The sequence below is a fragment of the Nasonia vitripennis genome (genome assembly GCF_009193385.2).
Source record: "Nasonia vitripennis strain AsymCx chromosome 2 unlocalized genomic scaffold, Nvit_psr_1.1 chr2_random0008, whole genome shotgun sequence".
Classification (NCBI taxonomy): domain Eukaryota; kingdom Metazoa; phylum Arthropoda; class Insecta; order Hymenoptera; family Pteromalidae; genus Nasonia; species Nasonia vitripennis.
Genome location: NW_022279615.1, coordinates 34815 through 61415, shown reverse-complemented (window position 1 = coordinate 61415; position 26601 = coordinate 34815). Strand labels below are relative to the sequence as shown.

The window sequence follows — 26601 nt, the reverse complement described above, 5'->3', positions numbered from 1 at the left end:
TAACTGATCTGTTTTTTGTTACTGCAATGACTATATTTTGGTCTTTGCTGAAAAAATGAACTAGGCCAGAGAGTTTATTCTCGTTGAAGGCGTCAATTATTGTCTGATAAGAAATATAGACAGCAATTATTTTTTTACGAGTTACAAGTAAAGTGCATGACTTTAAAACTTCTAAATTTCTTAAATTAATTGGCAAATCGCTAGTATAATTTTTTCAATTTAATCGCTTTTTCCACGATATTATATTTTTAATTAGTTTATATGAACAAATGCCGAGCTTAACTATCACTCGCGTGAGCATTATGTAATCACTTATTGCGTTGTGCGCATTCATAGTCGGTATATTACAAAAATTTGCTAGATTTTCCAACGTATTGTCTCCCTATTTATTAAGCTTAGTGATTGCTTTTATAAAAATAATGTATCAACAAACCCTTGTACTACAGTTTTAAATGATTCAAAAGAAAGCTTTTTTCGATAGCACTTAACAATCTGGGTCGACCGAAATTGCAATTATGCGCTACTAAAATACATTTTTCTTATAGATTACACAAAAAGTTGTAAAATTCTTGTAATGCTTGGGACAAACTAACGGTAGAAACAATATTTCCATTGCATTGCAATTTTCCCTGCACTGCACGTAACCCAGAAACATTGCTTGCTTTCTCATTAATACCTTAAGTTGGTGTAATATAAATAGAAAAATATTTGTTGTCGAATTTTGCAGCGATTTGCAAAATATCATCGGTTTTCGAAAAGCCCCCAGTTTCTAAATCGAAAAACATGATTTTTTTTTGCTATAGGTGTCAACTATGTTCACAATCCGGGAAGCATCGGCATTTAAAAAGCCGAGATCTGACTGATAGGTCTCCGGACCTTCGCTGATCTCTTTTTTGTGTGACAATTCCGATTTTTGCTTTCTTAGGAAGGAAGCTTAGTGTGTTTTGAAGTATTTTAGGTCAAAAAAATAATGTTTTTGGAAAATGTCCATATGGATGTATGTGTGTGCATATGTATTCGCCGGTATCTTAGCTTCTACTGTGGATACACGAAGAGAAGTATTCAGCAGAAAGCGCGGTTCCTGCGAAACGCTCACCGCGCGTTGCAGTGTCGGCACCGCGTATCGCAGTGCTGTGCATGTTGAATTGCGATGTACGTTCACTCCTTGTGCGGAAGACGATAATAACCATTAAACGCTGTCACACCATACGTGTAGTAACTTGTGCTGTGCTGCGAGAGACACCACGTGAGAGTCTACGCTTCCCACCACCTTCCCACCATACCTTTCGCAGCGTAGCACAAATCACTATACACGCATGGTGTGACAGCGTATAATGAATAGAATCGTCTTCCGCGCACGGAGTGAACGTACATCGCGATTTGGCATGCGCAGCACTGCGATGCGCGGTGCCGACACTGCGACGCACAGTGAGCGTTTCTCAGGCACCGCGCTTTCTGCTGAAAACTTCTCTCCGTGTAAGTGGTTCTAAGTGGATTTTAAGCCACCAAGTCTCACTTTCTCTGTTTTTACTGTAACACGGTAGGAAAAAAGTCCGTTTTTACATTTTTTAAACTCTTTTCTTTTATAGAAATTTATTAGTTTTGAGAGTTCAGTTTTATCTGATAAACTTATCAAATAATTAATTTAAGTAAATTGCCTAATATGTACTTTTTAGAGAATAAAATTATCTATCTATTTACCGTGGAAAATTTACATTATCGTTCGACGTTCTTTTATTATCCATCATAAAGCGCAATTTATTGAAATCGTTTTCACTCAAAAACTAAATGTCAAACCTTTCTAAAAATTAATGTGATTATTGAAAATCATTAGAACTAAACACCACGATAATTTTGAATCAATGCATGGGACAGATCCGTAGAAAACGCCAAAAACTAAAATAAGTCGTTTATCTAAGAAATTCGATAACTGGAGTAAAAAAGGTAATAATTAAGTTCAAAATTTGTATTTAGTTAGCACACATCTATCGATCATGAAACCCATAAACGCCACATGCTCCACGCGGCCCAGAAGAAGGCCATTATTCCTGTCGTGCTACGAAGCCGGTGCAATACAATCCAGAAATAGTGTATTATTTTAATCTATTTAATTTACATAAAACTAACATAGTGCACCCTGGGATCTTCCTTGAGGACTGATCCGGGGAGTTTTTCTAACTTTGGAAAAACTCAGCACACAATATTAACAAATAACTCGCCTCTGACGGGACATAAAAATACCGCTGTATGCCGCACGGTGTAAAAAAATTTTTTTTTTTTTGTATTAAAACCTAATATCACGATTAAGTAAACGGAATTAGATGAACTTTAGTTAGAATATAGTTTGAGTTATGTGGAATAAGAAAAAAAAAAGGTAAATATATATACATATGTATATATATATATATATATATATATATATATACAATACACGGTTCATCATATTTAAGTGGATTCTCTTGAAAACTGAAGAAGCTAAGACAACTTTTCTCGATAGATTTAAGTTCAGTAGACAAAAATTTGTAAGTCGCATAGTTTTTTTCCAAAAAATATTATAAATATTGAAAAAGGCAAAGATTTTATCGCTACAATCGCAAAATGGGCCTTTTTTCCTTGAATTTTGGGGCCCCTGAAAACTATTGTGGGCCTTCCCAATATCTTTCTCTTATTCCACATAACTCAAAGTATACTCTAACCAAATTTTATCCAATTCCGTTCACTCAATCGTGAGATATTAGATTTTAATACAACAAAATTTTTTTTTCACACTGTGTGCCGTCCGGCTGGGCTGGCTACGTCAGACCCAGCCGGTTGTCCTAAGACGCACAACGATTTATGTTAATATTAATCCTCTCGCTCTAATACGCTTGTAAGTATAACAAGTACCACGCACAAGGTCATCGCAGTCATTATCATCAGTTTCTATGTACCACGTATCTCTTTCAAGATCCTTCATAAACCTCTATGCAATATTATTTTTGTTACGTTCGCTTTTATCAACTATCACACTACAAGTTATTTAATCTATAAGACCTGTTAAAAACCAGGCGTACGTCTGTGTCGCAGGCAAGGCTTAACAAGTTGTTTCAACAATTTCCATTTGTAACACTATATCGTCATTATACTTGTTCAAACATTATCATGTACTATATAATTTAATTGAATCAATCATTCCGTTTATCCAAGAAAATTACCATCTCTTTCATTATTACTTTATTATATACATATTTTAACAAACATCTCATCTAATTTTAATAATATAATAACATTCTTCCCACGTCATCAATTATGATTTTCGCAAAAATCTTTAGGAACAACAACCCCCATAGTGCGTATGTCGACTATTGATCCAGTTTTCATGTACTCGAATTATTCTTTCGCTTCGTATAATATTTCATTTGATCGTTGTTATTTGCCGCGGGTGTACGTGTAACATTATCATTGTGCAGAATTTTATGCGTTGATCTTTATCCATCTTGCTACGAGATTTTGACATAAATAAAGTGAATAATGGCTTTGCGCCCCTCGTATAATATCAAACCTAAAAATACTGTTTATTTATTTACCTCACCCTGCTATCTTGCTCTGTGCCACAATGTGCCCAAATCAAATAATCAAGATTATTTGTTGGTATTGAGCGAGTTATTCAGCAAAGCGCAAGGAGACAGGGCAAGAAAGAGAACAAAAGATTCAGCGTGAAACGTGGTCTTTATTCTTTAGCGTAAACGAGACGTGCGTGTATGTCGGGATGTCGAGACGAACTAAGCGCTCAGCCTTCCTTTCTCTGCGGCGGCTGAGAAAGGGGGAAAAGGGTCGCTCGTGGTGGGGAGCTATGCTCACTCTACGCGCAGCGTAGAATGGCTAGCGTTCTTAAAGACTAGCCCGGGAACCCTCCTGGGTGTTCTTAAATCTAACATGATTGAACAATCTTTCTACGATAATTAATATTCATATTTTGCTTAATTCAATTGTAGTCACAATAATTGATTTACAAATTATACAAATAGCAGTCCTTATTTACGAAATTTTAACTTTGTATATCACAATTAAATATTTATATTATTCAGGCAAAATATAGGAACTTGCAACCTTTATTGAAAAAAATCTAATCATAGCAGCTGGGAGTTCGATAACATAGTTTAGTATATACACAATTGTTGATTGCTTGAAACATATCAATACAATTTTTCCTCTGGTATTTGTATATTGTTGTATCTATATTATATCGCTGTATCTCTTACCAGTAGATTGCATGGCATACGCCTAAGGATTTACAAGTAGGAGAGATATCTTCCCTCCTCTTGTTGTGATGATCCGAGCAACATCTCTTCTCGTGTCTTGCATTGCACCGCTGATTCGTTAAGAGCTAGGGATTTTAATCTAAGTTTATCTTTCCATCAGTGCGGGTAACCTTAGATCTGCGACACATCTAGTGCATCTATCTTTCTCCTCCACGCTTCGGGTCCGGACGCGAACATTACTTCGTATTTTATATTTATACTATAAATACGGATCAACCTGTTCCATCTCAAAAATCACTAAGCATTGTCTAACCAAGAACAGTACGGCTTTTAACATAAACACTCTACGGTTCATACCATTAAGCGCTTCCTCACTGACACAAATAAATACTTAGATAATCACGAAAAGGTCGCATCTGGTCTAATCGATCTAGAGGAGGCCTTCAATTCTGTTTGGCTCAAAGGTCTCTTTTTCGAACTCATGAAAAAAAAATTTCTTTGTTACCTCATAAGGTCTTCAGCAGGGAACCGTAATTCTCCAATATTATTTAATACATACAACTGCGGCATCTTAAACTTTTTCAACCTGAATTCCGGAAACAAAACCTATTCAATAGCCTTAACTGACGAACTCCTTCTATACTGCGCAGGAAAATATCCTAATAAGTTAAAAGAAACACTTAAAAACCTACGCAGCCAAATGCAAAACCATTCTCATTAGATTGCCGATATCTAGATTAAGTAGATCAGAAAAGTTGCATTGGAGAGATTTCCAAATTAAAGTTTACAAAATAAACGATTTAATCGCTGCCCCGCACAATGCGTCAAATACTTAGGCATACAAATTGACTGACTTCTCCGATTTAACAAATACCTAGATATACAGCTCGATAAAGTAAAGAAAGCTTTTCGAAGCCTAAACTCTTTTATAATTATTATCTTAAACCCAAAGCCAATATTATATGCTACTGCCAATGAATCAGCCCTATCTTATCCTACACTTGCCCTCTACGGTACAATCAAAGTGCCTCCTTAATGAATAGGATCAGGGTATTTCAAAGATACTGAGGTTCAGAATTTTTTTCTCACCCTTTATACTCTGTATATCTAAAAACTATATTGCTTAGACCCCAGCTTGTATTAAATAAATTTTAATCTATCCTAGCTTGATTCTTCTGTTTTTTCATATTAAAAACACTTAGCTTTTCACATAAGGCACTCGCCGATATTTACAGGTTCGCTGATGAACACACATGTATGCACACATATAGACACAAGTACACAAACTCACAAAGTATGCAGATAATCAAATATTATTAATAAATTCATTAAACTTTGATGGGGTAAGACTTGACGATGAAAGGAGACATTGACTTTTTTCCTATTCTGATTAACGGTTGTATTATCGGATGGTATTTTCAATTTACTGACCATGTTTTATAGAAGAAATTCGTATTCTTTTGAAACAGATCAATTTTTCAGATTTGTTAATTGCATTATCTAAATAAAACTACTCAGTTTCATTTGAATATTTTTATTGATCTGCTGCAGCAAAAAATAATGTTGAATTATAATGACCATTGATTCGTGTATAAAAGATTTTAGGGATTGTAATGATAATAACATATAAAATTTATAAGTTAATGATACGATTACAAAACATTATTAACAAGCCTATTTTCGCAATAGCATTATTCCAGCTAAGAAAACGGACTAAACTATTCCTGATAAAAGCTACACTACAGGATAATACTTACTTAACGGTAAGGTTAGGTGGGTCGGTATTTATTTGTTTCTGTTCCTTTTTGCGTGTAACGGGCCTAATCTTCCGTCACGACAGTGGTGACAATTCCATCTGTCTAGCATCCACGGCTATACCAGAGCCGAAATGGCAGTACGACACTGCAGGAGCCGTACGACAGTCCCGCCATCTATGACATGTCGTATGACACTTATGACTGTTCATGTCGCGTTGTTGCGGCCTATAGTTTTCGACTTGTTGAACGACGACAGCGCCACTGTGTGCTCTCTTTTAAATAGATGTGTTCTTATCTAAATAGTTCTTAATTCTGTAACAAAGGTTAAATAAGATATATATTTGTGGAGCAAATTATATCATTCTGTGCGTTAGAAGTATAAGCTAAATTATTTTAGCAAATTAATAATTTTCAGATTTTTCGTAAAAGACGTGGAATCATGCTAGCAAATTGTGTAAGGAGTAAAGTTGCCTTTGATTACTAATAGTGTTATTCTAGTTATATTTATGTAGTTTATGATTCGGATCGTTTGTCCAATCTTAATATTAAAGTTTACACTCCATATTTAATTAGTTTTTTCGATTTTAATTTGTTTTAACTTTTCAATTTTAAATTGTAAATTGTATTGCATATATTGTTGGTGCTGTTCGGGTTATGTAAGAGCGGGAAGGGGAATTTTGAATTTTGTGCCGTAGCACGGCAAGCGCTGCTGCGAGAGTGGTCGAGCGCATGTGCGCGCCGCTAAGGGTCTCTCCCGTTTGCGCGGGCTCCGGCGCGCGGGAGCACGTGCAGTTCAATTCTGACAGCTCCTCTCGAGTGTTCAGTTGACATTGCGCCTTTTTTTGTACTTGCGATTGAAAAAGCCTATTTGTTAATTGCGTGCGAATAGAGTCGTCATTATCGTCCTTTTCAGGACGATCGACACTCTTTATTGTATTACCCTGCGTTGCGTAGTGTGCGTGCAGTTTGCGTGCGGTGTGCTATTTGTGTGTGTTCTTCGAGTGTTGGGACTTCGGCCACGTGCGAGCTTCTTCGTCGTGTCGATCTCCACCCGGCGATTTCTACCTACGCGGCAGGGCTGAAAAGGTGTGCCCGTGGTCCAGGATTGGTGCCCTCGAGACGTCGAGGCGTCCTGCGACCGAGGAAGGTGCATCCCGCCAACGTGCCGTCAGAACTTTTCGTCGCGCCGTCCACGTCTCGTTCGGCGAATAAGACATTACACAACTAGGGGCGAAAGTTGGCTTTTTCAAGCGGCGCCCTCGACTCCGACTCGTGCTCAATCATCATCCAAGTCTGAAAAAGCCAATTCGCCCCTTGTTGTGTACCGTGCTTTTTATAATCAGGGCATCGATAGCGCTCTTTTGAACCTGCCTAAAAAAGCAGAATTTTTGAGAATTTTGAAGATTTTCGGTTTCAAAAATGTTTTAAATTTAAAAAATTTTTTAAATTTAAAAAATTTTGGAAATTTTGGAGGCGAAAATGCTGTTTACTTTCGCCCCTAGAGAAAAAACACTTTCGCCTTGAAATACATATATATATGTGTGTTTGGGAGTGTTTATATGTACATATACACACAAAAACACTAAAAGGCCTTTCGCCCAGGCTTGAAAAACTCGACTTTCGCTCCACTTTTTCGTAGGCGAAAACCGCGTTTTCGATGGATGTGTTATGAAAACAATATTATATCTGCACAAATATTTAATTGCAGCATCTCTTTTATCTGGACCTAATCTACTGATTACATCTTATGATATTCATATTCACAAACACAGAGATCTAAAAAAAGATCATACCTGCACAAATATTTAATCGCAGCATCCCTTTTATCTAGACCAAATCTACTGATTACATCTTATGATATGCATGAATACCAAAAGCATTCGTTATTTCATATTCTCAAATAGGTGGCTTTAAAAAAAACAGCATATTTACACAAATAATTATTCGCAGTATTCCTTTCATCTGGACCAATCTTAAAATAATCTTTATTCATCTATGTGTATACATATATCATGTGTATATAAGTCAAAAATAAAAAAAAATACATTAACCCATTAAGGCCTAGGTTAACCTAACTAGATTAGATAGCATCAAACTAACTGTTGGAAATATGGCATAACAAAATAAACGTATACGTGTCTTTTGCAAATGCTTATAAAAAATTATTCAAACAAATTACCAAAAAAGTCATTTTTCTAAAAACTGATTACGCCAACTGATTTTACGGGACAAATTACGACAAATACCTATATAATATTTTTTTCTCAGACCGCAATTTGTTAATGTTAAACGACAATAAACAATGGCAGGCTAGATAGCCAAAGTGTCTGCGCCAAATCCCAAGCAAAATCTACGTTCGATAGCATCGAACTAACTATTGAAAACGTGGCATAAGAAAAAAAAGTACCTGTGTTTTTTCTTCTGTTTTTTTGTTTATAAACAATTATTTAAACAAATTACCAGAAACGTCAATTTTTTGCAAATCTGATCACGCCAATCCATTCTATGGAAAAAATTACAACGAAAACCTGTATAACATTTTTTTCTCAGGCCGTAGTTTGTTAGTATAATTTGCAATAAAGATTTTGGCTATCTCGCCTGCCATTGTTTATTTTCGTTTTACACTAACAAATTGCGGTCTGAGAAAAAAATGTTATATTGGTTTTTGTCGTAATTTTTCTCGTAAATCGATTACCGTTTTGAGTTTTTGATAAAAAGGCTTTTTTGGTAATTTGTTTAAAAAAATTTTTATTAACAATTGCAAAAAACAAAAGAAAAACACGTGTACGTTTTTTTATTGCTAAAAACTAATTTAAATATTATACATTTAGCTTTTTTTTGGTAACCTGAATGATTTACGTTCAAAGAACATTTCTACCGTAAAATAGATTTAATTTTCTTTTTTACGAGTTTTCAAAGAATTTTTACAAAATAGACCAAATATAATTTTTGCTTTTCCCTAGAGGAAGCTTTGTAATAGTCAAATTTTTAGTATCGCTAAAACTCCGTAGAAACGCATTTGGAGGTGTTTGAAGTTCGAATCATGCGTGTTTAGAAAATGTCCGTGCGGATGGCTGTGTGTGTGTGTACATATACCGTTATGATTCTAGAACCACGCGACCCATTGTAATAAAATTTGACATGCATATATGTTTTCTGATTCTAAATTCAGGAAAAATTAACCCACCAACATGTATTTGTATCGGTAGACATGAAATGTACTAAGTTATAAGTGTCAAATTTGCATGTAAAACCACTTATTAGCCATTATATCATGTTTGTTTTCAACATAACTTCTACTAGTAGAAGGTCGGGCCCATTCTGAAACTTTACAGCTACTTTTTAGGCACTCGCCCCGTATAAAGAGTTTCGAAGAAACGTCTTATACCCAGAGCGAACGCCTATTGAATATGACCAAAAATGTTTTTTTTCTAATTCTTTCTAAGCTATTTTTACAAAAAGGTTTTTTCATAAAAGTATTCTGGCTATTTTGTAGAAAATTAAATTCTGAACAAATTTACAGTATTTACTAATTCTAAATACCTAATTGAAAAAAGTCTTTCTAGTAGCGAAGCCTCATTCTCCAAAAATTGACTTCCGTCAGTGCGCAGGACCTGATGTTCATAACAAGTGACCTTATATTACACAACATACTTGCTCAAAACAACTTTTTTTAGTCAAATTTACTGTGTATATTAAATATACTATATTCTTCATGATCACCATGTATATGCATCTTTCAGACATACTTTTGTAGACCAATAAATGTAGAAACTGATATTTCTCCACTATACCCATACTAAATTCTTGAAAAACTAAACTTTTCACACTTGCTTCTATGAAATACTTGTACAATGACTATATATGTTCAATATACTATATTCTAAGCCATCACTTAGCATATGTGTATATATATATATATATATATATATATATATATATATATATATATATATATATATATATATATATATATATATATATATATATTTGATATTTTATCCCTCTGCATAACCTTAAATCTTAAGAAAATATGAATTGCTTTCACTCTAACTATATTAAACACTTGCACTGTAACTGTATATTATTATACTCATCACCATGTACATATACGCATACTTTTACTAATTTTTATACGAAGTGACCTTATATTACACATCATACTTGCTCGAACCAACTTTTTTTAGTTAAACTCACTATATATATATTGAATATACTATATTCTACACTACGCCTAGACTAAATTTTCAAAATAACCTTATATTACACATACTTGCTCATATTTGCTTAAACTAACTTTTTTCACTTAAACTCTACACCATGCCTAGACTAAATTTTTAGAATGTTTTTGCCCTACTCCCTTTTACCTTTTTTCTGACTAAACCTTCTCTTTCTTCTGTCTTCGTGAATCATGTAATCCTGTTACTTTCTTATCACTCCTTTTTTTTTAAAGCACACGCATCATCACAATATATTATTGCACAGCCTGTAAGCAGTAGTTGACAGAAACAAGCCTCTACCGTTCACATCCTGTAAGCCTGTGAACGGTAGAGGCTTGTTTTTGTCAACTACTGCTTTATCATGTCGTACACAAAATTTGTGCTGCCCTGCTATTGCTGACAGCAGCAAGTCACTTATATTGCTTTTATCTATATATATATATATATATATATATATATATATACATTTAATATTTAAATGTTGCTTAAAATCTTGAATTGGTGAATTTTTTATTATACTCTTGCGTCCACCAAACACTTACATATGTGTAGATGTTAGTAACATACATAAACAACTACTGCATAGAAAAACCAAGTCTAAAATAATAAATCTTTAATCTTGCTTGCTCTGAACGTAACACTTGTAACGAGCAGCGAGATATTATATTCTCGCACGCTTGTTCGTCGCGAGAAATTAGGCTAGACCGGCATATGACGCCGACGGACGGCTGTACCGACGAAAGACCGAGGAGAAGAAGGTCGAGAGGGAACTGGAGCCCGTAGAATCAAGGAATCGGCAGACTTTTACTACCAGCGCGCGAAAAAGGAGCTCATCTCTAGAACCGCGAGAAGCCCGCTAGTGGGACGAATACGACTTATGTCCGTGAGGAATTTGCACGGGGAGCGCCGACAGGAACCGGGAATGACTCCTTCATCGTCTGAGGGGAAACTCTTCCCGACGCCTGGGATTGCATCGCCACGGTGAGACGTGCGAGTCGAGACCGACTCCTTGCGCCAGCGTACGTCTCGCGTGTGTTTACAGCGGGAAAGCCCGCGCGAGTCGTCGCTGACCGTTGCTCGTGGCCACCGAGCTTTGGTACGGTTCGCGCCAGTTATCGCGTCTATCTCGCGCCCGTATTATACGCCATCGCTTCGGGCGACGCGTCTTTTGTACATTATTCTAGTCTTTTATACATTATTCTAGTTTTGCTTACAATATAGTTTATTATTTCGTTGTTTACACTTCCGTGTTCTTATTCATCCTAACCCCAGCTACCCAGTTCGAGGCTCACGGTAAACCCTGTAGCTGGTGCAAGTCCGAACGCGAAAGCGAGGTGAGCCTCACTCACCTTGCGTTTGACAACGAGATTCTCTAAATTGCCCGCGGGGAAAGAGTGAGAGTTGCACTCTCGGTGACGCGTCGGCTATCGCGTCCAACGCATTAGAAAGCCCTGTTACACACTATGCCTTATAATTATAAAAATAGATATAAATTATAAAAATGTAAATCATTAACTCAAAGATATATGGTTACTGCATCACAGAATCGACTTCTTAAACAAATATTGAACAAGATACTTTTACTAAATCGTAATTAATGCATTGTATACATTAATTAAATTGTAACTAGATTATACATAGCAAATTATAACAATCATAAATAACAATCATTATTGCATTGAAAAAGTAATAATAATAATAATAATAAAAATTAAAATAAGATCAATATTTTAATCATAATTTTAACCGTAAACAAATATTTATGCAATTTTTGACTATAATGAAATATCAATGACATTATACTTTGCAATAAAATGCAACAAAATCATTTATATACAAGATGAACAATAATTTTAATAAATTAAAAATAATATACTTTACTAGTCACGTAGCTGATAGAAAAATTCTTCTGCTACAAACATCATAAACATTGAAGAACCTGCAACAATAAAATAAATTCCACAAAGTAAATGCTTAGTAGAAAAAGTTTTAAACAATAATTTCTCTTTTTAATTTATAATAAATCACTTATCTAATAATTCATGAAGCACTTGTGCAATTTAACAAATGATATACATACACGCAAATATATCACTAATAATTAGAGAAAAATAATAACTATCAAACACGCGTAACAATATTATTATGCACCAACAATATATGCAATACTACAATTTACAATTTAAAATTGAAAAGTCAAAACAAACTTAAATCTAAAATACTAACTAAATATGATGTGTAAATCATATTATCATCTTCAATATTAAAATTGGACAAACGATTCTAATCATAAACTAGATAAATATAACTATAGAATAACACGATTAGTAATCAAAGGCAACTTTACTCCTTACACAATTTGCTAGCATGACTTCATGGCTTTTACGGAAAATCTGAAAATTATTAATTTGCTAAAATACATTAGCTTATACTTTCAACGCACAGAATGATATAATTTGCTCCATAAATATAAATCTCATTTAACCTTATAGTAACAGAATTAAGAACTATTTGGATAGGAACACATCTATTGAAGAGAGAGCACACGCCACACAGTGGCGCTGTCGTTGTTTAACAAGTCCAAAACTATAGGCCGCAACAACCCGACATAAATCGTCATAAGTGTCATACAACATGTCGTAGATGGCGGGACTGTCGTACTGCCGTTCCGGCTCCGACATAGCCGTAGCTGCTAGACAGATAGAAGTGCTGCCACTGTCGTGACTAAAGATTAAAAGGAACAGAAACAAATAAATACTGACCCATCATGTTAAATAAGTATTATCCCGTAGTGCAGCATTTATTAGGAATAGTTTAGTCTATTTCCTTAGCTGGAATAATGCTATTGCGAAAAAGGTCCCGTTGATTATTATTTTTTAATCGTATTATAAACTTATAAATTTTATATGTTATTATCATTACAATCCCTAAAATCTTTTATACACGAATCAATGGTCATTATAATTCAACATTATTTTTTGCTGCAGCAGATCAATAAAAATATTCAAATGAAACTGAGTAGGTTTATTTAGATTATGCAATTGGCGAATCTGAAAAGTTGATCTGTTTCATAATAATACGAATTTCTTCTATAAAGCGTGGTCAGTATATTGAGAATACCATCCGATAATACAACCGGTAATTAGAACAGGAAAAAAAGACGATGTTTCCTCTCATCGTCAAGTCTTACCTCATTACAGTTTAATGAATTTTTAACAATATTTGAATATCTGCATACTTCGTGTGTGTATGTGTGTCTATGTGTGTGCATATATGTGTGTTCATTAGCGATCCTTTAAATTTTGGCGAGTGCCTTACGTGAAAAGCAAAGCGTTTCGCTTTTAGCGATGTTTTACTGAAAAAGGTATCTTTTTACTGTATTGAGGGTGTCGGAGTACAGATCAAACATTCAGATCTTTATATTTTAAGGTTCAAAATGCAAATAAGGTAGCCTTAACATACATATAGGGCTTTTAAAGTATTTCTATTGAAAAATTCAGAAAATGAAAAAAAAAAGTATTGGAGTAGTTTTAGTTAACAATGCATACCTTATGAGCTTACAAATCATTGAAAATAGGCAAAAAATGCAAATTGCTTGAAAACTCAACTTTGACCAGCTAGAACTCAAAGCCAAATGAAGGAATCGTGCTGAAATTTGTTTTATGAATCAGGTACAACATATAGAACATATATATGTGAAAATCCAGAAAAAACCGGACACTTCAGGGGGTCTGAGTGAACAAATTGGAAATTTGAGAGCACACCTATTAGACCAACTTTTTTGGGTTCCTTAGGCCACCCAGAATCCGAAAAACCTTGGGTTCCCAAGATTAAAAAATACCTTTTTCTTGCGGGGCAGTTAAAATACTCTAATGGGAATTTAACACGGGGAAAATTAACAAAAACCAGGAAAATGCCACTTTTTGTCTGGAGGCGCAATTTAAAAATGTGTTTTAATAGAATTGAAGTATTAACAAAAAGAATTGATTCGAGGGCTGGTGGGTTAAAAATGGTTGCCTCGGGAAAAAGTTGTCTAGGCTTGAAATAACAAAAAATCACCAATTCCTCAATTTTTTACGAAAATCAGCGATTTTTCTTATTCTCAAAATCCATATAACTTTTGATCCCAGCAGTTAATTTCGACCACCCGGGGCTTAAATTGTAGCTCTTTTCTTTTTCTTTCGCTTTCAAAATTTAAATTAAACATTTTACAGGTTTATCAGCTATATATATATATATATATATATATATATATATATATATATATAGCAATGAAAAAGATCAAAAAACAGCCATAATTGATGGGCATATATATATATAGGGCATATAGCTGATCGGAAAATAAAAATGTTAATCTGATTCTTGAAAGCGAAAATAGAGCTACAATTTAAGCTCCGGATGGTCGAAATTGACTGTTGGGCTCATAAGTTATAAGGATTAAAAAAAAAAAAGAAAAATCGCCGATTTCCCTAGTCAAGCCAAGACAACTTTTTCTCTAGGCAACCATTTTTAACTCACCAGCCCTCAAATTAAAGCTCTCTGCTGATACTTCGATCCTAGTAATACACATTTTTGGATTGCACCTTCATACACTGAGTGGGTAAAGTTGTATCGTGGCTTGTTTTCGATCATTTTCTCCGTGTTAAATTCCCATAAGAGAATTTAAACTGCCCGGCAAAAAAATAGGTATTTCTTAATCTTGGAAACCCAAGGTTTTTCGGGTTCTGGGTGGCCTAAGGAACCCAAAAAGTTGGTCTGGTAGGTGTGCCCTCGAATTTTCAATTTGTTCACTCAGACCCCCTGAAGTGTCCGGTTTTTTCTGGATTTGCACATATACAGTTTAGGCATATATATATATATATATATATATATATATATATATATATATATATATATTTGCCTAAACTGTATATATATATATATATATATATATGCGTTTTGCTTTGTACCGTAGTCTTGCGGCGTAAACACGTCGATTTCTGGAATTAAGTGGTGACTAACACACCTATACAGCGCATTTCTATTTATTATTGTAAATTCTATTATCACTGGCTTAATCTCGTTCGAATTTCGCTTTTGTTCTCTTATTTTCGTTGTTCAAGGCCAGTCTACCATGGCACCAGCGCTGAGGAAGCTGATAGCTTCGCAGGCAAGGCGTTTGGCGAAAATCAGGGGCTTGCAGAGTTGTTTAATCGCTAAACTGCTTACGTCTCTCAATAAAAACATTCTCCAGGCTTTAGTCGACGCTTTGACGAAGATCTGGGATAAGGCTCGGAAGACTTTCTCGGAGATCGTCGCCAAAGATGATGCTGAGGCGGATCCGAACGTCACCGAGGATAAATTCGGTGATATCTAGGGGGCGTATGAGAAGACTCTTGATGAGTTTTTAACTTTGCTGTCGCAGTTTGAGGTCGATGATTATTGAACACTTTCTGGCGGATTGCTGAATTTCACTGCGTTGTAACATCCAACGATGTTACTGTGCTTATATTAAAACTACACCTTTATCTTGCACTTTCGTGCGAACAGCAATAGCTGGGTGCTTTGAATGTTTGCTTAATGTAGGAATGAAAGGAAAATAAATTTTTTAGAAAATGACCCGGAGTTATTCGGATCTAAATTCTAAAAGAGTGAGAGAGGGATAAATGACCCGGTTTTAAACGGTTCACTTATCCAAGCGATAGGTTTAGGCAGGTGTAGAAAAGCTATGATAGCAACATTAAAGTTACTTACTTTTTACTTTTTTGTTGTTGCTGGGCGTCGTATAAACTCACACAGAGTTTATTTTTGAGGACTTTGGAGATATGTAGAAGAAAACTTTAGCCACGAATTATAATACTTACAAAACTAATTTATTCTTTTAGTTTAAAATTTAACTGTTCGCGTACAAAAACTTACGTGCGTACAAGCGCGGAATGAAACTTAAGTGCGTACAAGCGGGTGAATCTAACTATCGCGTACAAGCGCGAGAAATCTACCGAGCTTACTTAGAGCAGGGACCGAAGTGATGAACAAATCTGATGTTTGGCAGCACAAAGGGCCTAGAGTCCTCCATTCTCGATGTTGTTAAGGTCGCGTTCCGCCTAGATGCCGAAAATTAGCGAGTGAGAGAAGCTGTTATATCTGAGCTTTCCCTCACTTACGCCGAATTTTCGCATCTCTCCTCCTACGCAGCTTCGGTCATTGAGTGAAGTATTATACAAAATAATCAATATTATAAATTTAATGCTTGTGAAATTCTCTACAAACCGATACCAAATAACTATATTTGAACTTAATAATAAAGTTTTTCTGCGCGTTTGTTAAAGAAAATATTATAAATAAATGAATTTACTATTGAATTTACTAATGAAATTTATACATTTCATTTGTTTACAGCCTCAATATTTATTCTAACTCATTTTTTATTTTTAAAATTCAATAACTTAGCAATGCATCGTCATAACAACCGTAGCTTCACACCGACCGATTATTAAAACTCTGCAAAATGATATACTTTACTGCAACAATCGTAGCTTCACACCGACCGACTGTCGCAACAAAATATATGATAAAATTAAAATAAACAAATTGCGACGTTGTAAACGTCGCAGCCGCGTCGATACAAGGAATCTTAGTCGATTCGGCCAAGCCCTGAGTGCGCGGAAGAAACAAGCGAGTCGGCTTGTTGTTGTCGGTGCCGGCCTGTCCTCGAGTTCGACGTCGGCGCGAGAGCGAGCATCGTTGGCGCGAGAGCGAGCCTCGTCGGCGCGCGCGCTGATTGGTCCTCCGCATGTCGCGAGCCAATCTGCGGGCGCCGATGCGTGGCTCGTTATCCGCGCGGACTGAGAGACAATCGGGCGCGAGCAAGAAGCGCGGGCCCGACTAGCGCGAGAGGAAAGTGAGCGCGAGAACGAGCGGGAAATCCGCTAGTTCTCTCCCGACTGTCGACGGAACACGTCAACATTTGCGAGAGTTTCGTGTCCTCCTCTGTTTGTCGACCCGAGGTCGACAATTAGAGGAGAATAGGGAGAGTCACCCGACTGCGTGACAGTGAGTGTGTTACAGCTGCAGCGCGTTGGCACTAGGAAGTGCCGACGCCCGGACGAGCCAGCGACCATCCATATCAGCACGAGAGGAAGGAAGCGAGCCAGTCCGCAATCATCATCGAGAGGACGAGAGCAGCCAGCAACATCGGCGTGGGAGAGCCGAAGAAGCTAGCTGTCACAAGGTCCGGGAGGAGTCCAGGAGGCGTCCACCAGGAGCCTTGAGAGAAGAGAGCGAGTAAGAGAATGAGAGAGAGAGAGAGAAGAAGAGAGAGGGAGAGAGAGAGGGACGAGAGTGAGCATACGCTGTGTGGGATAAGTACGTGTGAGAGAGAGAGAACGTGAGAGACGAGAGTATTGGTGTACAGTACGGGCGCATACTTAGACATCTTCTGCGCGATGCGTCTAGCCAGCGCACGCGAGAGAGAGAGAGAGAGAGAAAGATCCAGCATAAGCTCTGCGTGGCTAAATTGTGCGGGGGAGGCACTACAGACACCTCGTTGTAGGAAAGGGCCGGGCAAAATATTGTGTGATTATTTTCTCTTCTCCCTAGCGTTCTCCCAAACGTGACGATCGCGCCAAATCCTACTTTAAAGAAAAATCCTAGTGCATGCGAGGCTCTAGGTGTTGCGCCCCTGTGTTGGGAGGCACAGCGTCGCAAAATAGACACTTAATCGATTCATAAATTATGCACAAGAAGCGAACTGTATCAATCGAAAAATATACAGTTTAGTGCTAAATAATCAATGAATAAATCGCGTTATTAGTTTGTTGTTTGTAAAATTATAACTACACTATAAGCTGCAAACAAACTATGCATTTATATACATTTATGTAGAATTACCTGGCCAAAACTGTTGCTAAAAGCGAACGTATGCAATTTAAAAATTGAATAGTTTATACAACAGCCTAATCAAAAATAATTCTAAATAAATATTTCGAATTTGACATAAATAGAAAATTCCGGGATGGGAATTGGGAATGGGATGCAAGCGTGCGTATCTCCCGAAACTGTCCCTGCAATAAAAAAAGGTCCGAGCCTCGTAGGCTGTCTTAATTACGGTCGCTCTAGACGCTACCGATATCTTAGGCAAACACAGCTGCTCGTCATAAAATTGTGCTCGGTCCGTCGCGCCGAAAACTTTCTCGTTCCGACTAATGCGAAGAAAAACTTTACTATCGCTATTGTAGTTCATCCGCTGATGCCTCTCGTCGATGCGCGCAGCTCAAAAGGTTTACGATAGGGCTATCTGTCCCTTGCTTTCTCTCTTCAGGCCCGCATCTCCGAATTTGTTCTGGACGAGCGTCACGTACGTATTTATGCATTTTTGAAAATTAAAGTTTAAAAAATTTTTAAAATATTGAAAAAATTGCACGACGTGACAGCGTCAGTTTCTGGGTTTACGAAACTCCCTAAAATTAACCTCCCTTCGTTTTCAGGTAACTATGAAAATTGGGCAATTTTCAGGGATAATTTTAGGAACATGGTGCACGATTTGCTTTGGATTCCCGATGCAACTCAATTACAGCACTTGAAAATGTACTTGACCAGTAGCACGGCTGATTAAGTTAAGAAAATACCAACTGCCAACGCTAACTATGCAAGCACATGAAAGGCGTTGTAGTTTCGTTACCATAATCCCAGGCTCATCACCACCAGGCTTTCATGGGGCTTCCTTATCTTAAAAAGGAATCAGCTTTAAGGTTACACTTTTTTATTGATGAGGCTAAGCGTATCGTTCTTTCTTTGGAGAACTTGAAGATGCCGGTAGACCAGTAGGACATGTGGTTCGTTTTTCTCTTGTCTGAGCGCTTAGTTCTAGAGTCTCGTAGTCGATGGGAGTCCTTAGTTAGCGAAAAGGAGTAGAAGTTGGTCGATGCAAGGGCAGTTGGAGGGCAAAAAGTAGCTAAGTCGTCGTACACTACGGCGACATTCTACGAGTTCATTGCATTCCTTGTATCCTCGTAAGGTTTTCCACGCGAACTCTTAGCAATGTCCTCTCTGTGCTGATCCACGCGTGCTAATGCGATGTGCCCAATATAAGGACAAGTAGCACCAGGATCGCCATAAGGAGGTTAAGCAGCTGCGGCTTTGTTTCAACTGCCTGAGACATCATTGAGCGAATTCTTGTTCCTCTTCTGGTCGTTGTTCGAAATGTAAGCAGAAACATCACTTCTTTCTTCATGATCCGAGTAAAAGCAGCCAAGGATCGTTGTCTACTGCGCCAAAGAACGACCAAGGAAATTCTAGTAGCGGCTCAGCGGTGGTCTTACATTCTGCTAAGTCCTTGGTGTCTTCAAGGAAGATTTTCCTAGCCACTGCACGTGTGTTGGTCGTAGGCCCAAAGAACAAGGGCACGTATGTTCTGACGCTTTTATATCATGGCTCAGAAGCGCCGTTTGTGTCCGAGGCCAGCGGTTTTGGACTCTTGAGGAATTTTTGTCGTCATCTTTTAAGATGAAGCCAGAGGATGAGAGATGCGAGAGAATCTTTTAGGTCACTCACCGAAGGGACGCACAGGAGTCAAAACGTGGTGAAGCTGCCTTTGAAGTCTGATATTCCGTCAGTGGGTGCAGAAATTCGACTTATAACTTTTGTTTCTCTCTTAAATTTGCATCGTTGTTTTTCACGTGATTCGAGGCTTGCCAAGACGTTTCGCGAAATCATGGAGTTCTACGAGAATTTAGGGCACATGACGCGCGTTCTACTGTCGAAGATCCACAAACCTGACACCTGATATCTGCCTCACAATCCAGTCGTGCAATTGCTTCTGTTAATATGGAAGTTGAGAGTTGTGTTCGATGCTTCTCGGCGTACGAAGGACGGGCACTCGCTCAATGCTTTTTTGTTAAAAGGACCTTTGTAGCAGAGTGACCTTTCTTTAATTATTTTGAATTGGCGTAAGTATCGTTTTGTATTCACGGACGATATAATCAAGATGTTTTTGCAGATACAGGTGAAACCAGAACATCAGGATTATCAGAGAATTGTCTGGTCACCCGACACAGCATCTGAACCAGTTGATTTTCGTCTGACTATTGTCACCTATAGGACGGCTTGTGCTCCTTATTTAGCAATTCACACTCTCTCTCAGTTAGTTAAGGATGAAGGTCATCGGTTTTCACTGGGAGCTCATTGTCCGGAATCAGAGACGTACGTTGACAATGCATTCGCAGGGGTTGATGATTTGTCGGTTGCAATTCGGGAGAAAGCCGAGCTTACTGAATTGTTAGCTTCTGCGGGAATCGAATTGGACAAGTGGGCTGCGAACTATTGGGAGCTGCTTCCAGATTCAGCACAGCAGGTCTCGGAGAAGCGGATCGGTAAAGATGAGTCGGTCAAGGCTTTAGGCGTTCACTGGGTTTCATCGCAGGATAATTTCAGATTTAACGCTGTTAACATTGAGAACGTGGCTGCAGCAAACACAAAAGGATCCATTCTCTAGAATATCGCTTGCTTATTCGACACGTTAGGTTGGCTTGCTTCAGTCACGGTCATGGCGAAGATTTTGATGCAAGATATGTGGATTCTGAAGTGCGATTGGGATTTACCTTTATCAGCTGTGATTCGTAAGCGCTGGTATGATTATTGCAAAGATCGCATTGCCATCTATGTCGATCAAGCGTTGGTTAGGTGGTACGGCTACTTGCTTGTTACGTCCAGACTACTCTTTATTAAATAGTCAAGAACGTAATGATATGGGTAGTGGCAAAGGCTGTAAAAATGTTAATTGCGCCTAACACTCTCACTGTTAGTAGATGTAAATTAGAAACTTTGCAAATGTACGGATAATAAAGATTTTGCGTGATATGGGTCGAATGTATAATTTACCGCCAATTGTCAAACCGATGCGTACCGAGCCCGCGACTGACTACGAACTGCTCGTTTGAGCGCGTATAAGGCTTTTTGAATCCTTCGTTTGTAACGTAATTTTTACAATATTTACAAACTTAAAATTACGGAAAATGTATAAGTTAAGGGTAGCGCTCGCTTACAACGTCACGAATTGCTGATTGATCATTTCGCCGAATCGACACTGACATGCATTCGTCCATATATCGAAACCGTACAACGCAGGCAATGCATTTTTCTTTCGAGAGTTTAAATTTCAATGTTTGTATTTGAAAGATTATCATATTTTTAGATTTTCAAATAAATTTATGTGGTGAGTTGTACGACGTAACATGCTCTTACCAGATCCATGGGTTTCCGGATGCTTCTTCTCGAGCGTATGCTGCTGTGGTTTATCTGCGAATCGACGAGGGTAATGGATATTTCCGGGTTTCTTTATTAGCGGCTAAGTTGAAGGTAGCTCCAGTGAAATCGGTGAGCATTCCTAATTTCAATAAGCAGCTCTTCTAGTCAAGCTCATCCTGCACGTGACTAAGCTAGAGTTTCTGCGAAACCGAGTTGCCGTCGGCAACGTGAGCTCACGTTCCGACTAAAGAGAATCCAGATGACTTAGCGACGCGAGGAGTTTAACCGGGAAAGTTGGCTAACTGTGCTCTTTGGTGGCAGGGCCCAGCATGGCTATCCATGCGTCCAACAGAGTGGCCTCCGCCTGCTGACCCAGTTCGAGTTAATTTCGCTCGTCTAAGATCCGAGGAATCCGAGATTTTAACTCGATTCTCGTCTTTGATTAGGCTCATTTGGGTAATAGCGTTTTGGAGACGCGCTCTCGATCAAATTTGGAGCAGAAGAATGCCGATAGAGAGCGAGTCGTCTTCCTTTCTGACCACTGCTGATCTCTCTGCAGCTCGGGTGACAGTCATTTGTTTGGCTCAAGCAGGGGCGTTTGCTGAGGAGATAAAGCTGTTAAGATGGGAAAGTAAAAGCCGAAGGGCAATCGGCTCAGCAATTTAACCCGTTTTTAGGCAAGGAAGATGGTCTCTTGCACGTAGGAGGCCTATTGGCTTACTCCGGTCTCTCTTTCGATCGAAAACACCTCCCGATTTCTCCGCAGAATTCTGCTCTTAGTTTGTTGTTTGTTTGACACGCTTATCACCAGTGCCTTTATGGCGGTCTCACCTCGACATCGAGCATTCTAATGCCTCAGGTTTGAATTTTCAAAGTCCAAACAACACTGAAGTTGCATGCAATCAGCAGTAGAAACGTAAGGTTACAATCAATCTTGTTTATACTTAAAAATTTTTACGAGCCGTCTTCTGCGGAAGCTACGGAAATTTCCAATAGAGTTGGTGTACGATTGCATCAGGATTTTCGAAAGCATCATCATCGATGTCGGATAAGCTTGTATTTCTAATTATTCTATAAGTATTCAAAATTTTTTCTCGCGACTGCCTCACGTAAGGTAACCTTCTAACCTCTCTCTATCTCTGTCACTTTGTTGAATTCTAAATTCAAAGTTCGAAGTTAATTTTCCTAAGCGGAATGCATGTTTCAGTAAAAAAAAAAATATACACTTGTTCTGTTATTTGTTATTCTTGGCAGTCTTCGCGGGAGTTGTGCCTGTCTAGCGTGCGTCAAATGAGTTGTGCTACTTATGAGGGGAAATTTGAACAGTGCTACTCTTCGTAGGAAGCGACGATATAGCCTTAATATGATAATCAGTATTGTATACTGCATTTTTGTATACAATATTCGATAAAGCATGTTTGCATGTTGAAACTCATCTACAAATATGTACATAGAACCAGCAAGTTCATACAAAATATTATGCATACATGTATGCACAGAACAGTGCAGTAACTCATGCATAAATTTCGCGAATTATGTGCAGATATTCCACCATAATAGCATGCACAGCAACCTAGGTGCATATTCATATACAGTATATGATGCAATATCTCATGCAGATGATCGAGCATATATGTTTATAGTTTTTTCTGCAGATGTCCATGCAGTAGCTCATGCATTATGTCATACAGTCAGGTATGCAGGATCATATGCCGAATATTTTCGTAAGGGACCTCTTCTCTCCTACGACATGTTGCTCGACTCTGCCCTCTAGCTTTGGACGAAAGCGTCATACGAAGGCGGGCGAAACGTTCGGGTTATATAAGAGAGGGAGTAGAATTTTGAATATTGCGCCATATCGCGACAAGTGCTGCGGTGAGAGCAGTCGAGCGCATGCGCGCGCCGCTTAGGGCTTCTCCTTTTTGCGCGGGCTTCGGTGCGCACGAGCACGTGCAGTTCAATTTTGACAGCTCCTCCTGAAGAACCAGTCACTTTATCTTATCAGCGTACATTTTGTACATCGAGCAAATCAGCTCATCGAGCATTTCAGATTTTCATGTCTTCACGAACGTCCCTTTTAGGACAGTTGACCTTTTTTTTGTAGTATGCGTCGCGTTGTGTGTGAGAGTTATTCGAGCGGTGTGATTTGTGAGTATATCTCCTTGTGTTGGGACGTCGGTCACGTGCAAGCTTCCTTGGCGGGCTGACCTCCACCTGGCGACCGTCATCTACGTATCAGGGCTGAAAGGGTCTGCCCGTGGTCCAGGATAGGCTCCCTCGAGACGTCGAGGCGTCCTGTGACCAAGGAAGGGCATCCCACCCACGTGCGGCTAGGGCTTCTCGTCGTGCCGTACACGTTCGTGGCTTCGAAGGTAGAAGAGCTCTTGAGCGTGCGAAAAGTACCTCGCGGCGATAGCGTTAATTGGAATTGCGTTTCTCTCTCTCTTTTTTTGCCTATCTTAGAGTCTCTTTTATTTGTATAATTTCCTTTGATAATTTAGTAAACAGTTCGCTTGCCCCAGCTTTTGTCTCTAATTCGTTAGAGTTTTTACGCTGAGGCAAGTCGTCTTTTTCCTATTTTGTATAATATTAATACGACTTCCCGACCTTCCCTTACTCATTCCACTATTTTAATTTTAGTATATATACGGGTGGTTCTCTGTGAAATCGAGGATATGAAAATTTTTAATTCTGCCTAAACTGTATATATATATATATATATATATATATATATGTTCTATATGTTGTACCTGACTCCCGAAAAAAAATTCAGTGCGATTCCTTCTTTTGGCTTTGAGTTCTAGCTGGTCAAAGTTGAGGTTTTAAGCAATTTTTGCCTTTTTTGCCTATGTTCAATGATTTGTAGCTCATAAGGGATGCATTTTTAACTAAAACTACCCAAATACCATTTTTTGTGAAATTTTCTGAATTTTTCAATAAAAATACTTTTAAACCTTAAAAAATAAAAATATGAATGTTTGATCCGGACACCGACAACCTTAATACAGTAAAAAGATACCTTTTTATAGTAAAAAAGTAGCTGTAAAGTTTCAGAATAGGCCTGACCTTCTACTCGAAGTTATGTTAAAAACAAACATGATATAATGGCTAATAAGTGGTTTTACATGCAAATTTGACACTTATAACCTAGTAAATTTCATGTGTACCAATTCAAACACATGTTGGTATCGGCAGTAATGAATTATACTTGGTTATAAGTGTCAAATTTAAATGTAAAACCACTTATTAGGTTTATTTTCTACTCCTAGTAGAAGGTCAGGCGCATTCTAAAACTTTACAGCTACCATCTTTTTACTGTATTGAGGTTGTTGAAGTCCGGATAAAACATTCAGATTTTCATATTTTAAGGTTTAGAGTGCAAATATGGTAGTTTTAACATACATTTAGGGCTTAAAAAGTATTTTTATTGAAAAATTCAGAAAATTTTACAAAAAAAAAGTATCTGGATAGTTTTAGTTAAAACTGCATCCCTTATAAGCTATAAATCATTGAAAATAGGCAAAAATTGCTTGAAACCTCAACTTAGACTAGCTAGAGCTAACTTAGCTAGAACCCGAAGCCAAATGGAGGAATCGCGCTGAAATTTTTTTTGGGAGTCAGGTACAACATATAGAACATATTTATACAGTTTGGGCAAATTTTTATCTATGATTTCACAGAGAACCACCCATACATATATTTTATACTCATTAGCTTTTCTGCAAAGTAAGAGGGATTTCCAGCAGCGGATCGTAGCATAAGTGCTGCTTTTCCTTGTGTTATATTTCTTAGCTTGAAATCTCCTGTATTTATGATGTCTAAGTAAATAAGTAATTTGTCGATGCTTGATAAAAATTTTGCGTCTGCTGACATGAAATAAAGGACATCGTCTGGCTTATGAGTTACGCTTTTGTTTAAGAATTTTATTTCGAACTTAGATTATGGTTATTTCATTATTTCTAGATTGAATAATTCAGTAGGTATAGTGTTTGACAAGCTGTGTGTTTCCCTCACAGGGTCAGGATTTGCCTTCTGTGTTGACAACTCGTCTATTTCTAAAAGTTCATCTATGGTGATTTATGGGCCGTAATTTCGGATTCTTGTAAGAGATTTCCATAATGTTTTCCTTATAATAGGTTTGACGTGGCCCTCCAATGTGGGCTCATTTTGTATTCGTCCTTCCATCGGTAATCTCCTGCTTTAAATGCGTCAAAAGTTGTTACCAGGACTATTTAAGATCCAGAGCTGAACAGCGAACTGGTGTAAGTTAGGCTCCGTTCAATTAATTGGTTGCCCTGAAATGGGTGGATTTTGATGGTGATGTCAGAGAGCGTAGATTTTATGTGTGTGTGTGTCTGTGTGTGTGGAGAAGGGGGGGGGGGTTAGGGATTCTAAGTCCAGGGACGACTGTGTGGCCATGGACTAAAGAACACGTCAATTTAAGAACTGTTAGTTTAGGCAGGTAACCGCAGACTGGGGGCGGCAGGCTGAGAGGTAACAAAAGACTACCCTAAGGTCATCAAAGGTTGCTTGCATTTTTTTACTCAAATCCAATTTTGACCGTTAGTTTAAGTAGGTAACCGCAGACTGGGGTCGGCAGACTGAAAGGTAACAAAAGACTACCCTTAGGTCATCAAAGGTTGCTTGCATTTTTTTACTCAAATATATCTTTCATACTACATATATATCTTAAAATAAATAGAGTCACAGCAAGATATATGGATTAAAAGTAATTACTCCGACATTTTGCCCATACGAAAATAACGTGCAGAGATCTGTGCATAAATCCCTACAGAGATGTTTGCACAGATCTCCGCACATTATTTTGATAAGGGTGCTACCAAGCATTTCTTACCATTTACAATTGGTTTGACAAAATTTCAATTTATTTTACCCCTTAAAATAATGAAAAATTACGAAATCTTTGTCAAATTTTCTATTTAATGATCCCTATACGACGCTGCAAATATTTTTAAATGGCTTCTAAATGGTGGATGATTGTGGCACGGATGATAGGCACTAGAGGCATGAAAATTTCAATATATTTATAATTTATTTCAAAATGGACAACCGTTGCATAATATTTGTTACGTATTTTTATTACATACATTTCACCCGATCTCCAGCACGAATGAGTACATGGAGAGTTACATATTTTAA

General features: G+C 37.7%; 1 protein-coding gene across 15 annotated transcripts in view; it reads left to right on the top strand.

The window, feature by feature from the left end:
* LOC107981239 (zinc metalloproteinase-disintegrin-like batroxstatin-3) overlaps positions 1-26601 on the top strand; it is a 584695-nt gene that overhangs the window by 541088 nt on the left and 17006 nt on the right. The window lies entirely within an intron of this gene.